Consider the following 12,986-nt stretch of genomic DNA (forward strand, 5'->3'; position numbering starts at 1 on the left):
CTTCTTCATGTTTGGAAGAAGATGGTTATGAATTCATAATAAAGAACAAGTGTTGTTCGATATTTTTGAATGGTATGCTCTATGGTAATTGTCCATTAGTAAATGGATTATATATATTGGATCTTGAGGATATAACTATCTATAACATTGATACAAAGAAGCCTCGGCTTAATGATTTGAATCCCACTTTTGTTTGGCATTGTCGATTAGGTCATATAAATGAGAAGCGTATGCAGAAGCTCCATAAAGATGGTCTTCTACATTCATTTGATTTCGAATCATTTGATACATGCGAGTCTTGTTTACTTGGCAAGATGACTAAGACGCCTTTCACTGGTCGAAGTGAGAGGACAAATGAATTATTGGCCCTAGTACATACAGATGTATGTGGACCGATGAGTTCTACAGCTAGAGGTGGTTTTCAGTATTTCATTACTTTCACCGATGACTTTAGTAGATATGGTTACATCTACCTAATGAGGCACAAGTCTGAATCCTTTGAAAAGTTCAAGGAGTTCCAGAATGAAGTACAAAATCATATAGGCAAGACAATTAAATTTCTGCGATCAGATCGTGGAGGTGAATATTTGAGCCATGAATTTGGTGATCATCTAAGGCAATGTGGAATCGTTCCACAATTGACTCCACCGGGTACGCCACAATGGAATGGGGTGTCCGAGCGGAGGAACCGAACTTTGTTAGACATGGTCCGGTCGATGATGAGCCAATCTGATCTTCCATTGTCCTTCTGGGGATACGCTCTAGAAACTGCTGCTTTCACGTTAAACAGGGTTCCATCTAAGGCTGTAGGGAGGACACCATATGAGATATGGACCGGGAAGCATCCCGGATTGTCTTTCCTTAAGATATGGGGTTGTGAGGCTTATGTAAAACGTTTGTCGTCTGATAAGCTCACTCCCAAATCTGATAAATGCTTCTTTGTGGGGTATCCTAGGGAAACCAAAGGATATTATTTCTATAACCGGGAAGAAGGCAAAGTGTTTGTCGCCCGGAATGGTGTCTTTCTTGAGAAAGAGTTTCTCGCGAAGAGAGTTAGTGGGAGCACGGTGCAACTCGAAGAAATTCGGGAACCACTTGAAAGTGTTTCAGCTCCTATTGAACCACAACTCGGTATGCAAGATGTTGCAGAACCTGTTGTCGAGACACCAGCCCCACGTCGGTCGAAAAGGTTCAGTCGTGCACCCGAGCGGTTTATGTTCCTAACCACGGGGCAGCGCGACATATTATTGTTGGACAATGATGAACCTAAGACTTACTCGGAAGCAATGGTGGGACCAGACTCCGAAAAATGGCTTGGAGCCATGAGATCCGAGTTAGAATCCATGAGAGAAAACCAAGTTTGGAACTTGGTCGATCCACCTGATGGTGTGAAAACTATCGAGTGTAAATGGGTTTTTAAGAAAAAGATAGACGTTGATGGAAATGTTCACATCTATAAGGCACGATTGGTGGCGAAAGGTTTCAGGCAAATTCAAGGTGTTGATTATGATGAAACGTTTTCGCCCGTCGCAATGCTAAAGTCTATTCGGATTCTCCTAGCAATTGCTGCATATTTCGACTATGAGATATGGCAAATGGATGTCAAAACTGCTTTCCTTAATGGAAACCTAAGTGAGGATGTGTACATGACACAGCCTGAAGGTTTTGTCAATCCGAAAAATGCTGGGAAGATTTGCAAGCTGCAAAAGTCCATCTATGGACTAAAGCAAGCTTCTCGGAGTTGGAATCTTCGTTTTGATGAAGTGATCAAAGGGTTTGGTTTCATCAAGAATGAAGAAGAGCCTTGTGTTTACAAAAGGACTAGTGGGAGCGCACTTGTGTTTCTGGTCTTATATGTGGATGACATATTATTGATCGGAAATAATATTCCAATGCTCGATGCTGTCAAATCTTCATTGCAAAAGAGTTTTTCAATGAAAGATTTAGGAGAGGCAGCATACATATTGGGCATAAAGATCTATAGAGATAGGTCGAAAAGACTAATCGGATTAAGCCAGAGCACGTACATTGACAAGGTATTGAACCGGTTCAATATGCAAGATTCCAAGAAAGGTTTCTTGCCAATGTCACATGGCATCACTCTCAGCAAGAATCAATGTCCTAAGACATCTGATGAGCTCGAGAGGATGAGTGCGATCCCGTATGCTTCTGCTATCGGGTCCATCATGTATGCTATGTTTTGTACACGCCCAGATGTCTCCTATGCTCTAAGTGTTACGAGCAGATATCAATCGAACCCAGGTGAATGTCACTGGGCTATAGTAAAGAGTATCCTCAAGTACATGAGAAGAACTAAGGATATGTTCCTAGTCTATGGAGGTGAGGAGGAGCTCGTTGTAAATGGTTACACCGATGCTAGCTTCCAAACCGACAAGGACGACTCGAGATCGCAGTCTGGTTTTGTGTTCTGCCTCAATGGAGGTGCGGTGAGTTGGAAGAGTTCCAAGCAAGAAACGGTTGCTGATTCCACAACGGAGGCCGAGTATATCGCAGCTTCGGAAGCTGCAAAAGAGGCTGTTTGGATCAGAAAATTTGTTTCTGAGTTGGGTGTGGTCCCTAGTGCGTCCAGTCCAATGGACCTCTATTGTGACAATAGTGGTGCCATTGCACAAGCCAAGGAGCCTAGGTCGCACCAGAAGTCCAAGCACATACTTCGGCGCTATCACCTCATTCGAGAGATTATTGATAGAGGTGATGTAAAGATATGCAAGGTGCACACGGATTCGAATATTGCTGATCCGTTGACGAAGCCTCTCCCACAGCCCAAGCATGAGGCACACTTGAGCTCTATGGGTATTAGATACTTGCGGGATAGACTCTAGTGCATGTGAGAGAATGTGTTCTGTCTATGCTAATGTACTTTTGGATAATTGTTATCTGGTTCCATGAATAATTATCATTTACATTGATCAGCAAGTATGTGACTTGTTTGTGAAACTCTTTGTTTTTATGATGTTATTCTAAATAGTCCCTAATCTCATATCATTGTGTGGGACAATAATGATTTATAGAGTAGCACATTTGACTGAATGATGATCATGTTTCACGGATCATAGATATGGAGATATCAAATCAGTAATGTGGACACATGTTAGAGAACATGATGTTGGATAGACCCACCCTGCGATACTGCTGGGATTGTTATTTTTAATGTGCCATCAGTTGTTATCTCAAATGGTGTACCTACAGAATCCTTTGACCTGAGATCATCATTGATTCCAGAATGTGTAGTAACACACTTAGGGGCTTCCAAACGCTATTCCGTAACTGGGTAGTTATAAAGGTTGCTTTCGGGTATGTTATGAAACATGTCGTGGGATGTGAGTGATCAAGATGGAATTTACCCCTCCTAAATAACGGGAGAGATATCTCTGGGCCCCTCGAGGTAGTTGGATTGGAAAGTGCATGGCCATGCCAATGTGATTAAAGAGTTAATCATGGTGAATCCACTACTTGATCGAGTGAATGGTCGAGCTATCACAAGGGTGGCACGAATCTCGCCTTGAGCTTGACTGGTATCGTATGGTAAAGGGATTGGTGCATGAGTATATCAAGGTTCAGCCGATATGATCTTTGTGTGCATTCGGGAGTCAATATGTCCTGCTAGGTACCGCTATTGACTTGCAATTCGGAAAAGGGTTTCCGAATAGCGGCCGTTTACACATGAATCTAACGGGTCACACACTTAAGGGGATGGAATATAAAACTTGTGCTGACTCTAGTGCAAGTGGGAGATTGTTGGTAATATGCCCTAGAGGCGATCGAGTTTGCGGATTGGATCTGCTAATGGGCTTTAATGTTGATTAAAGGACCATTAGGGTTTAGAGTCATAATGGGCTTTAATGTTGATTAAAGGCCCATTAGCGTGCTCTATATAAGAATAGGCAGGGGCCAAGGCGCATGGTGTTCCTCAAAAACCCTAGCCGCCTCCTATTCCCGAACTCCCTTCGAAACCCTAGCCGGGCGCGCGGTGCTAGCACACCGGCGCACGGCGATTCCATCCTTGTACGTGTGGATACCGTGGAGGCGCTGCTACTATTGCGGTGCTGATCTGCTTGGGAGTACTCGGGACGTACCTGCGAGTACTCGGAAGGTGCTCGGGACGTGCTCGGGACGAGGTTGACGATCGACTACTTGACGTGCACGACGTTGGATTGGTCTGCTCCAACTCTTCTTCCGCTGCACTGCTCGTCAAGTGGTAACGATTCATGATCCCCTACTCGCATGGCTTCCTGGTTGAATGCGGTAGAGAAAATTTATTTTGTGCTAGCGTAGCCTACCCGCAACCCTTCAGGTGGTTACCACTTATCCACTGGAACCCATTCTCCGGAACCGGGAAGGCACCAGGCGTGTTGTCAAATGGGCAGTAGAGCTGGCGGAGTTCGATCTACACTTCGTCAGTCGCCAGGTAATCAAAAGCCAGGCGCTCTCCGACTTCTTGGCAGAGTGGACGCCCGTCCCCTGCGTCGTCCCAGAAGAGGTTTCTGCCTATCCCGGGCACGACGCGCCCGGGTACTGGGTCATGCACTTCGACGGCTCCCTCTCGCTGAAAGGCGCAGGGGCCGGAGTGTTTCTCACCTCCCCGACGGGTGAAGAGCTCCGGTACGTCGTACAGTTGCAATTCCGCGCATCCAACAACATGGCGGAGTATGAAGGTCTCATCGCCGGCCTCCGGGCTGCGGTGGGGCTCGGGATTCGTCGCCTCCTGGTCAAAGGGGACTCCCAACTGGTCGTCAACCAGGTATCCAAGGAGTACCAGTGCACGGATCCTCAAATGGCGGCGTACGTGGCTGCAGTCAGAAAGCTCGAGAGACGCTTCGACGGCCTCGAATTGCGGCATATCCCTCGCCGCGACAATGCTCCGGCCGACGAGCTCTCTCGCCTGGCCTCCTCACGTGCGCGCGTCCCTACCGGAGTCTTTGAAGAAAGACTCGCACGGCCTTCCGTCCTACCTGCCGAACAGGATGAAGGGGAAACCTCGAACTCAATTTAGGGGACCCCGGCGGTGCCCTCAGTGGGAAGCCCCGTCAGGGCGCCGCCGTCCGGCGAGTGCGCTGTGCTCGCCGAATGTTCTCAAGATGCCTCGTGGATGTCTGACATCCGAGGGTACTTGAAAGAAAAGTTCCTACCCGAGGATGAGGCGTCTGCCGAAAGAGTTGCTCGGCAGTCCAGACGCTATGCCATAGTAGATGGGGATCTCTACCGGCGTAGCGCAGGAGGTGTCCTCCTGAAATGCATCTCCCGGGTAGAAGGCGGCGATCTTCTCGCTGAGGTCCACGAGGGCGAGTGCGGTGGCCATTCATCGTTCCGCACGCTGGTCGGGAAGGCCTTCCGGCAAGGTTTCTACTGGCCTACGGCTCTCCAGGATGCTTCCGAGCTGGTTCGGCGCTGCAGGGCGTGCTAGTTCCATGCAAAGCAGATTCACCAGCCAGCTCAGGCTCTTCATACCATTCCCCTGTCATGGCCTTTCGCGGTCTGGGGTTTGGACATTCTGGGTCCATTCCCCCAAGCAATCGGGGGCTATGCATACCTATATGTCGCTATCGACAAGTTCACCAAGTGGCCGGAGGCGGTCCCAGTCATCAAGGTGACCAAAAACACGGCGCTCCAGTTTATCCGCGGCATCACCAGCCGCTTTGGCGTCCCGAACCGGATCATCACCGACAACGGCACCCAGTTCACAAGTGCCTTGTTCGGGGACTATTGCGAAGATCTCGGCATCAAGCTCTGCTTCGCTTCCGTCGCTCATCCTCGGAGTAACGGGCAGGTCGAGTGCGCCAACGCGGAGATACTAAAGGGCCTCAAAACCCGGACCTATAACGTGCTCGCTAAGCACGGGAAGGGATGGGTGGACGAGCTGCCAGCCATGCTGTGGGCCAATCGGACTACGCCAAGCCGCGCCACCGGGGAGACTCCGTTCTTCCTCGTCTATGGCGCCGAAGCAGTCCTCCCCTCCGAGCTCACTCTGGGCTCCCCTCGAGTGCATGCATACTCTGAGGGTGAGCAGGAGCGGCAAAGACGCGACGACGTGGACTACCTGGAAGAGCGCCGGCGGCGTGCCGCTGTCCGGGCGGCTCGGTATCAGCAGAGTCTACGGCGGTATCATCTGCGCCATGTCCAGGCCCGGTCTCTCGAGGTGGGGGACCTAGTTCTCCGACGCGTCCAGTCGCGCGAAGGAATGAATAAGCTATCCCCTGTGTGGGAAGGTCCTTTCACCGTGATCGCGGTCCCGCGGGCAGGTTCTTTCAGGTTAGCGACGGAGGAGGGACAGCCACTCCCGAATCCGTGGAACATCGAGCATCTCTGACGCTTCTACCCGTAGATGGTCGTGCTCGCGGCTCAGGTCAGCAAGGCCGGGGGATTCTCCCCGCCCAAGCAGTCCGAGGGCTTCGCCCCTTGGGTAAGTCGCTGTCGCCCAACCTTGTAAATATTGCACATTCAGTATTTCGATAAGCAATCACTATGTCAACATATTTTTTTCTGGATTCCGTATGTTTAATCTGTCTGGTGAGGTGCTCGGTTGTGCGAGAAAAAGTTCGCTCTCTCATTTTCCCCGCTGATAAAAGAATCCCAATCGGTATGCATGCGAGCAGTCGCCGCTGACTTATGTCCGGCATGGTAGGCTGTGGTGTTCGGTGTCGTGGCAGGCTCCCGGGCACTACCAAGTTTCGGGGTGCTCTGGGTAATCCCATCGCTCGAGCCGCTCGAGTAGTCCGGAGCTCGGGCCCCCGGAGCGGGCTGTTGGTGCTCGGTCTGGTCTGTCATGCCCGGGCGCCATCGAACCATAGGACCTCTGGGTTATGCCTCTGCCCGCTCTTGTCCGTTGGTTTGGGTGTTCGAGAGGTCTCGGGTCGAAAACTAGAGCAGTCTATAGCAAGTACCGCACTAACAGAGCGCACCAAACAAAGAAATTCTATATTCTCTCTTAAGTCACAGGCTGGCAATCGCGAGCAGTTCGGCCGCGAGGGCTTCGATGCCCCGGTCTCTGGTCGGCCCCAAGGGTCCTCGGGTGATCCTACCACTTATGCATGGGTGGTCGAGATCACCCGACCCCAGGAGCCTCGTATACCTCTGGGCACTCGGGCGCTCCGTTGAAAGAATCAAGTCCCCGGGCACCCGAGCTCGGAAGCACACTCCTCCTGGATCGGTTGGCCGGAAGACCGACAGCTGTCCGGTGAGTGGTTATATTCAGACAAGTCTTCTTTAAGTAAATTTATGTCCTCGAGTCACTCTCGGGGGCTCTCGCGCTTTAATCTGTTCGGCGAGGTACTCTCCTCGCACGCAAAAACCCTACCACATGTCTACTTTTTTTCAGAACGACAGAGCAGTTTGTAGAAAGGAGTAGCGTGCTTGCGGTAATGTCTGACCGAAGCCCTTCGTGGTGGTCGTGGTGTTCGGTCCGCTTTTAAGGACCCCGAGCACTACCGAGTCCTCGGGTACTCTGGGTAATCCTATCACTCGAGCTGCTCGAGTAGTCCGGAGCTCAGGCCTCGGGGGCGGGCTGTCAGTGCTCGGTCCGGCCCATTTTAAAGCCCGGGCACCACCGGACCATGAGGACTCTTGGTCACATTCTCGCCCGCACGCGTCTCCCTTCTACTAACTGAGTGGTCGCAAAGTGAAAAAGTGTTCACTAGGTATGGCGTGTTCCGAGCGGGATCGATCTATCTCCCGGGCAAGGAAGTCTGTGTCTTTGTTTCTTAACTTAGGCAAATGCGGACTCGCGAGAGCTCGAAGGCCAACTACACCAGCAGCAGCGATCAGGACAACTTCATTCTCGGGGACGGGAAGGTCGGGAACGGCCCGACTGAGTACTCCCCGGGACTTCCGGACAAAACACCAGAAGGAACATCGAACACTCAAAGAAACTGGAGTTGCGAGCCCAAGGAAAAGTTGCCATTAATATTCGCAGGATATATACAAGGCTTTTTCTAAGGTTTCACTTCTACATCTACATTCATCAAGACAACAAAAGAAAAAAGACTACAAAAGATCTAGTCGGCAGCAGAGGCGTCGGCTGAATCCTCTGAGTCATCCCCGGGGGCTGGCGGCGGCGGCACCTCTCGCCTGAAGCCGGCCGCCACCACGGCGGCGGTACTCCGGACCGCTACCCAGGCGGCCTCTCCCTCAGCCTCGACCACCCCCTCCCGCGCCGGCTCCAGCGGGAAGTTTGGGTCCCTGCTTCGGTAGCAGGCCAGAACGTGCTTGGCCACTGCATGTGCCAATCCACGTCCCTCCCAGGGCGGCGAGTTCCTGGACTGCCCAAGGCAGGGCCTCGAGGCGCTCGCAGACCAGCTGCAGCCCCAACACTTGTCGTGCGGGGCCGTCGCCCTTCTCGCCTCCAACGAGCCGTCCGAGACCACCCTTCTCTACGGCCCGCCGCATCCGCCGGAGTATGTCTTCCAGCATATGCTCGAGGTTGACCCACGAGACAAAGGCGGTCTCGAGCTTCTCCTTGGCGACCCGCAGCTGCGCCTCGAGTCCCTGGTTCCCGACCGGACCAGAAGAACCGCCAACTGCTGCGGGGGCGGCAGCCTGCTTCATCTTGGCCACCATCTCGGATAAGGCGCGTTCGCGGGCGGCCAGTTCCGCCTCATGCTTCGCATTTTGCTCCGCCCTGGTCGCCATGGCCGCCGCCGCCGCGTCAGCCTCGCCCTCTCGGCGACTCAGTTCGCCTTCTCGGCGACTCAGCTCGCCCTCCCGCCGGGCCAGCACGTCCTCCTGCTGAGTCACCGAATCCTCCCGAACATCGAGCTCCGACGCTAATAGTTCGTTGTTCACCTCCCGCAAGGAAACGTCCTCCTCCCAATGGTGGATCTCTTCCCTGATCTTCCGAAGGTCATCTTCCCTGCGCTGGAGGTCGGTGCACGTCTTCTCGGCAGCGCCCTCCCGGCGGGTCAGCTCGGCTTGCCGCTCCTCCGCAGCCTGCTCCCGGGCTGCGATTGCTACCTCCCTCTCCTGCGCCTGCCCCATCCTGGCAAGGGCCTCGGCAGCTTGCTGCTTCGACGCCTCAGCCAGGCGGGCGGCGTCTTCTCGTTCCCGCGCGGCCTCTGCCCGCACGGTCTTCAAAATTTCTTGTTCCCGCGCGGCTTCCGCGCGGATATCTTCTAGGAGCTTCTGCTCCCGCACAGCCGCCGCACGGGCCTCCTCCTGGGCGCCCGCCAGCTGCGCCTTCTCCAACCTCAGGCGGGCGCGCTCAGCTTCAAGCTCCCCCTCCTTGGCATCCACCGCTGCGCCCAGCCGCCCGACCGCTACTTTGACGCCTTCAATGGCGGAAAGGAAAGGGTCGGCGGGCTGGCCTGGCGCCGGTGGGGCCCAGTCTTCTCCGCAGAGTGCCTCCAGAGGGGCCGAGCTCTCTGCAGGGCCCTGCGCTGCCATCCACCCCGGGCTCTGCCTGCCCGGGGTAGGCTCCGCCGGCGCCGAAGGCTCGGACGGCGGCCGCATTCCCGCATCGGCCGCCCTGTCCGCCGGCCCCGGCAAAGCATCCGCCTCCACCATCATCCGCCCCGGGCTCTCGATGCCCGGGGTAGGTTCCGCCGACGCCAATGATCCGGACGTTTGCTCCGTCCTCCTCTCGGCCGCCGCCTCCGTCTCTCTCCCACTGGCCGCCACGACGATTGGCGCCTTCGCCGTACCGGTGCCCGCCTCCGTCGGAGCTGCAGGCGGGCTCGTTTCTGGTCTCGGCGCCCACTCTTTCTCCGTCGCAGTAGCACCTGCGGCCGGCCTACGGGAGACAGATGAAAAATGCCGAAGCTTAGTTCGGGATAGAAATGCCCATAGAAAAGCAAGAAAGGAAACTCACCGATATCGCCATTTGGCAGCTGGGAGCCTGATGTCCGGGTCCGGCGCCGTCGGTCCGGACTCCTCCCGCCGCCTCTTCCGCTGGGGGCTCGGCTGAACCGCTGCGCGGGCCTCGGGCGCCGTCGTGCGGGCCTCGGGTGCCGCCGCACGAGTCTCGGTTTCCGCCATGCGGGTCGCGGGCGCCGGTGCAGGCCCCATCCACACCAGGCGCGGCTCCAGCACCGGAAATGCCGCCGCTGCCGTTGGCGACGGCGGAGAGTCCGGCACCAGGATCAGGGCCCGGGGACGCTTTCCCCGATCCCCCGGCGCCACCTCCTCGACGACTTCAGTGGTGCCCTCCTCTCTAGCACGGCGGCTGCTGCTTGCGGCTGCCTCGTCACCAGCCCGCGCCGAGCTAGCAGTAGTCTCCTCGCCAAGTAGCTCCTCTAGCCCGGGGAGTTCGGAGGCCTCTGGACTCCGGCTTCTTGGCCGGTCCACAGGCCCCTGGGCGTCGAACTCCGGCAGCCCCGCCATAATGGCCACCCGGTTGGGGTTGGCGCAGAGCGCCATCTCCGGCCCCGGGAGCTCCGTCCGGCCCATGTCCTCCGTTCCGGTGATCACCCTTGTCATCCCCCGCAGTTCCGCCTGCCCCAGATCCCAGCTCGCGCCGATCTGGGTCCTGGTGATGCCCTCTGGCCCGGTGTAGAACCAGCTCGGCCGGGCCTGCTCTCGCAAGGGCACCAGCCGACGGCGCAGGAAGTCCACGACCACCATGACGGAGGTCAGCCTGGACTCGTGCAATTCCAGGATGCGCTCCAGCACCGGCTTCAGCCTCGCGTCTTCCGGCGGCGGCGCCTCCCATGTCGATCGCCGAGGCTCCACCGCCGCCTCCGGCAGCTCGAGGCGCTCATGGGGGTCGACGTCGACGAAGAACCAGTCCCGTCGCCACTCCTCCCACTTGCTGCGCAGTACCTGGGGAATGTAACGATCCCCCAGGCCGTCCCGGAGCCGAAGGTTGCAGCACCCCGCGACGTCCGCCATGGTGTACCCCCTCTTCTTCCCCACCGGCCGAAGGACGAAGAAATGACGAAGCAGCATCGTCGACGGCATCACCCCCATGAACATTTCACAGAGATGCGCGAAAGTCGCCAACACCACCACAGAGTTGGGGCTTAGGTGCACCAGCTGAATGCCGTACGTCTCCAGCACTTGCAGGAAGAAGGCGGAGAACCGCGGCACCAACCCCGCCGCCACAAAGGAGGTGAAGAGGACGGTCCGCCCAGGGACGGTCGTCACCGGCGTTAGGCTCGCCGGCCTCACCACCACAGCACCTTCTTGCCCCTCCGGCACCAGCAGTTTCCTGATTTTGTCCGCCGCCTCCTCGTTCCTCAGACGAGACTCCGGCAAGATGCTATCCGAAGCCTTGTCCCGGCGTCCTCCTCCAACCCTCGTCATCTCGGCAAAGATGGAAGGTGTTTTGGTGGTGGAGAGAGAGAGAAGGAAGAATGCTCCGGTCGCCTGAGAATTTCCTAAGGGCTTCGGAGCACAAAGAAGGCAGGAGCACAAGTGCGAGAGAGCGTAAAGAGGGGAACGGACCGATCCATTCCCCCTTTTATATCTCAAAGTTCAAAAACTGCCACCCAAAACGGTTCGCTCGGCGAAGCGTCGCCTCGATCGACGCAACTACCAGGCGAATCTCCCGCCGATCGCGCGATGTCAGCGGCTGCCAGGCGTATTTTCCTCGATCTGCGCGGCCACCGCGCGTGCCGCCCGTATGGTCATCATACCCTTCAGAAGTTGTGTGGACACGCGTCCACTCATTTTCCCGTTGGGGCATACTTGAGGCCTGGGTCCGCAAGGGCCACCTCTCGAAAGCTTGCCACATGGCGTCTGCGCCAGCCTCGGCCTCGGCCGCGACGAAGGGCCCATTCGCAGTCTCCGTCCCGTCGCCTACCAATGGACCCAGGGGCTACTGTCGGTGTATTAGGAACCAGGGGTCCCTGAATCCCGAGACCGGGCCGGCCATCCGCCACGTGTCACCATCCCGCGAGGTCCACCCTGCAGGATAAGAAAAAACTAAGTCCCGGGGGAAGGTGCTCGGGGCCGTAGCCTCTAGGTTCCCGAGCACCCCAGTTCCCCGATGATCCGCAGAGTCCAAGTACCGGGAAGGAAGTGCTCGGGAGGTTTCTCACTTATCCCCGAGTACTGTAGTCCCCCGATGATTCAAACACCGAAGTGCTCGGGAGAGAGTGCTTGGGGCTGCACGTGGCAGCCCCCGAGGACTCGGTTCCCCGAAGGTCCCACCGAAGTGCTCGGGAGAGAGTGCTCGGGGCTGCACGTGGTAGCCCCCGAGGACTCGGTTCCCCGAAGGTCCCACCGAAGTGCTCGGGAGAGAGTGCTCGGGGCTGCACGTGGCAGCCCCCGAGGACTCGGTTCCCCGAAGGTCTCACCCAAGTACTCGGGAGAGAGTGCTCGGGGCTGCACGTGGCAGTTCCCGAGGACTCGGTTCCCCGAAGGTCTCACCCAAGTACTCGGGAGAGAGTGCTCGGGGCTGCACGTGGCAGCCCCCGAGGACTCGGTTCCCCGAAGGTCTCACCCAAGTACTCGGGAGAGAGTGCTCGGGGCTGCACGTGGCAGCCCCCGAGGACTCGGTTCCCCGAAGGTTCACGCAAGATCGTCCAACGACCCGAAGGGCCCCCTCGTCGGGGTGTCAGCCAGTCAAAGGCCCAATGCCGCATTTAATAGGCACGCGCGGCCTGACATCCTGATATTCTCAGCTTCCCACGCCCCAGTGTCAGACCCTGCCATGCACTGGCAGGGGGGAGTGGGTCCATTAAATGCACGGGTCCCGTCCCGTTTCATCCGGGTGCCTCGGGATAACGTTGCCAGAATCGAAGCGCTCCGCCTGCCACCCTGCCCTGGCAGAAGAACAAGACAGGGTGGGCGCACCGGGCACCTCTGAGGCTGCCCGGTGGGCCCCCTTAATGGCGCCCGAGGGCATCCACAGTGGCGGGTGGTCGGATGCGCGCCGCATTTTTCCACCGCCCCTGTCACTTCGCCAAGATGGAATGATGACGCCTTTCTCCGTGGCACCTTGGCACTGGCACCCCCTCTTTCCCATTCAGGATATGTCGAGGTCGGCGCGCCTATAAAAGGAAAGGATGGAGAACACGTAAAAAAGAGAGACC

This window comes from Phragmites australis, chromosome 8 (assembly GCF_958298935.1).
Source record: "Phragmites australis chromosome 8, lpPhrAust1.1, whole genome shotgun sequence".
In the NCBI taxonomy this organism is placed as follows: Eukaryota; Viridiplantae; Streptophyta; class Magnoliopsida; order Poales; family Poaceae; genus Phragmites; species Phragmites australis.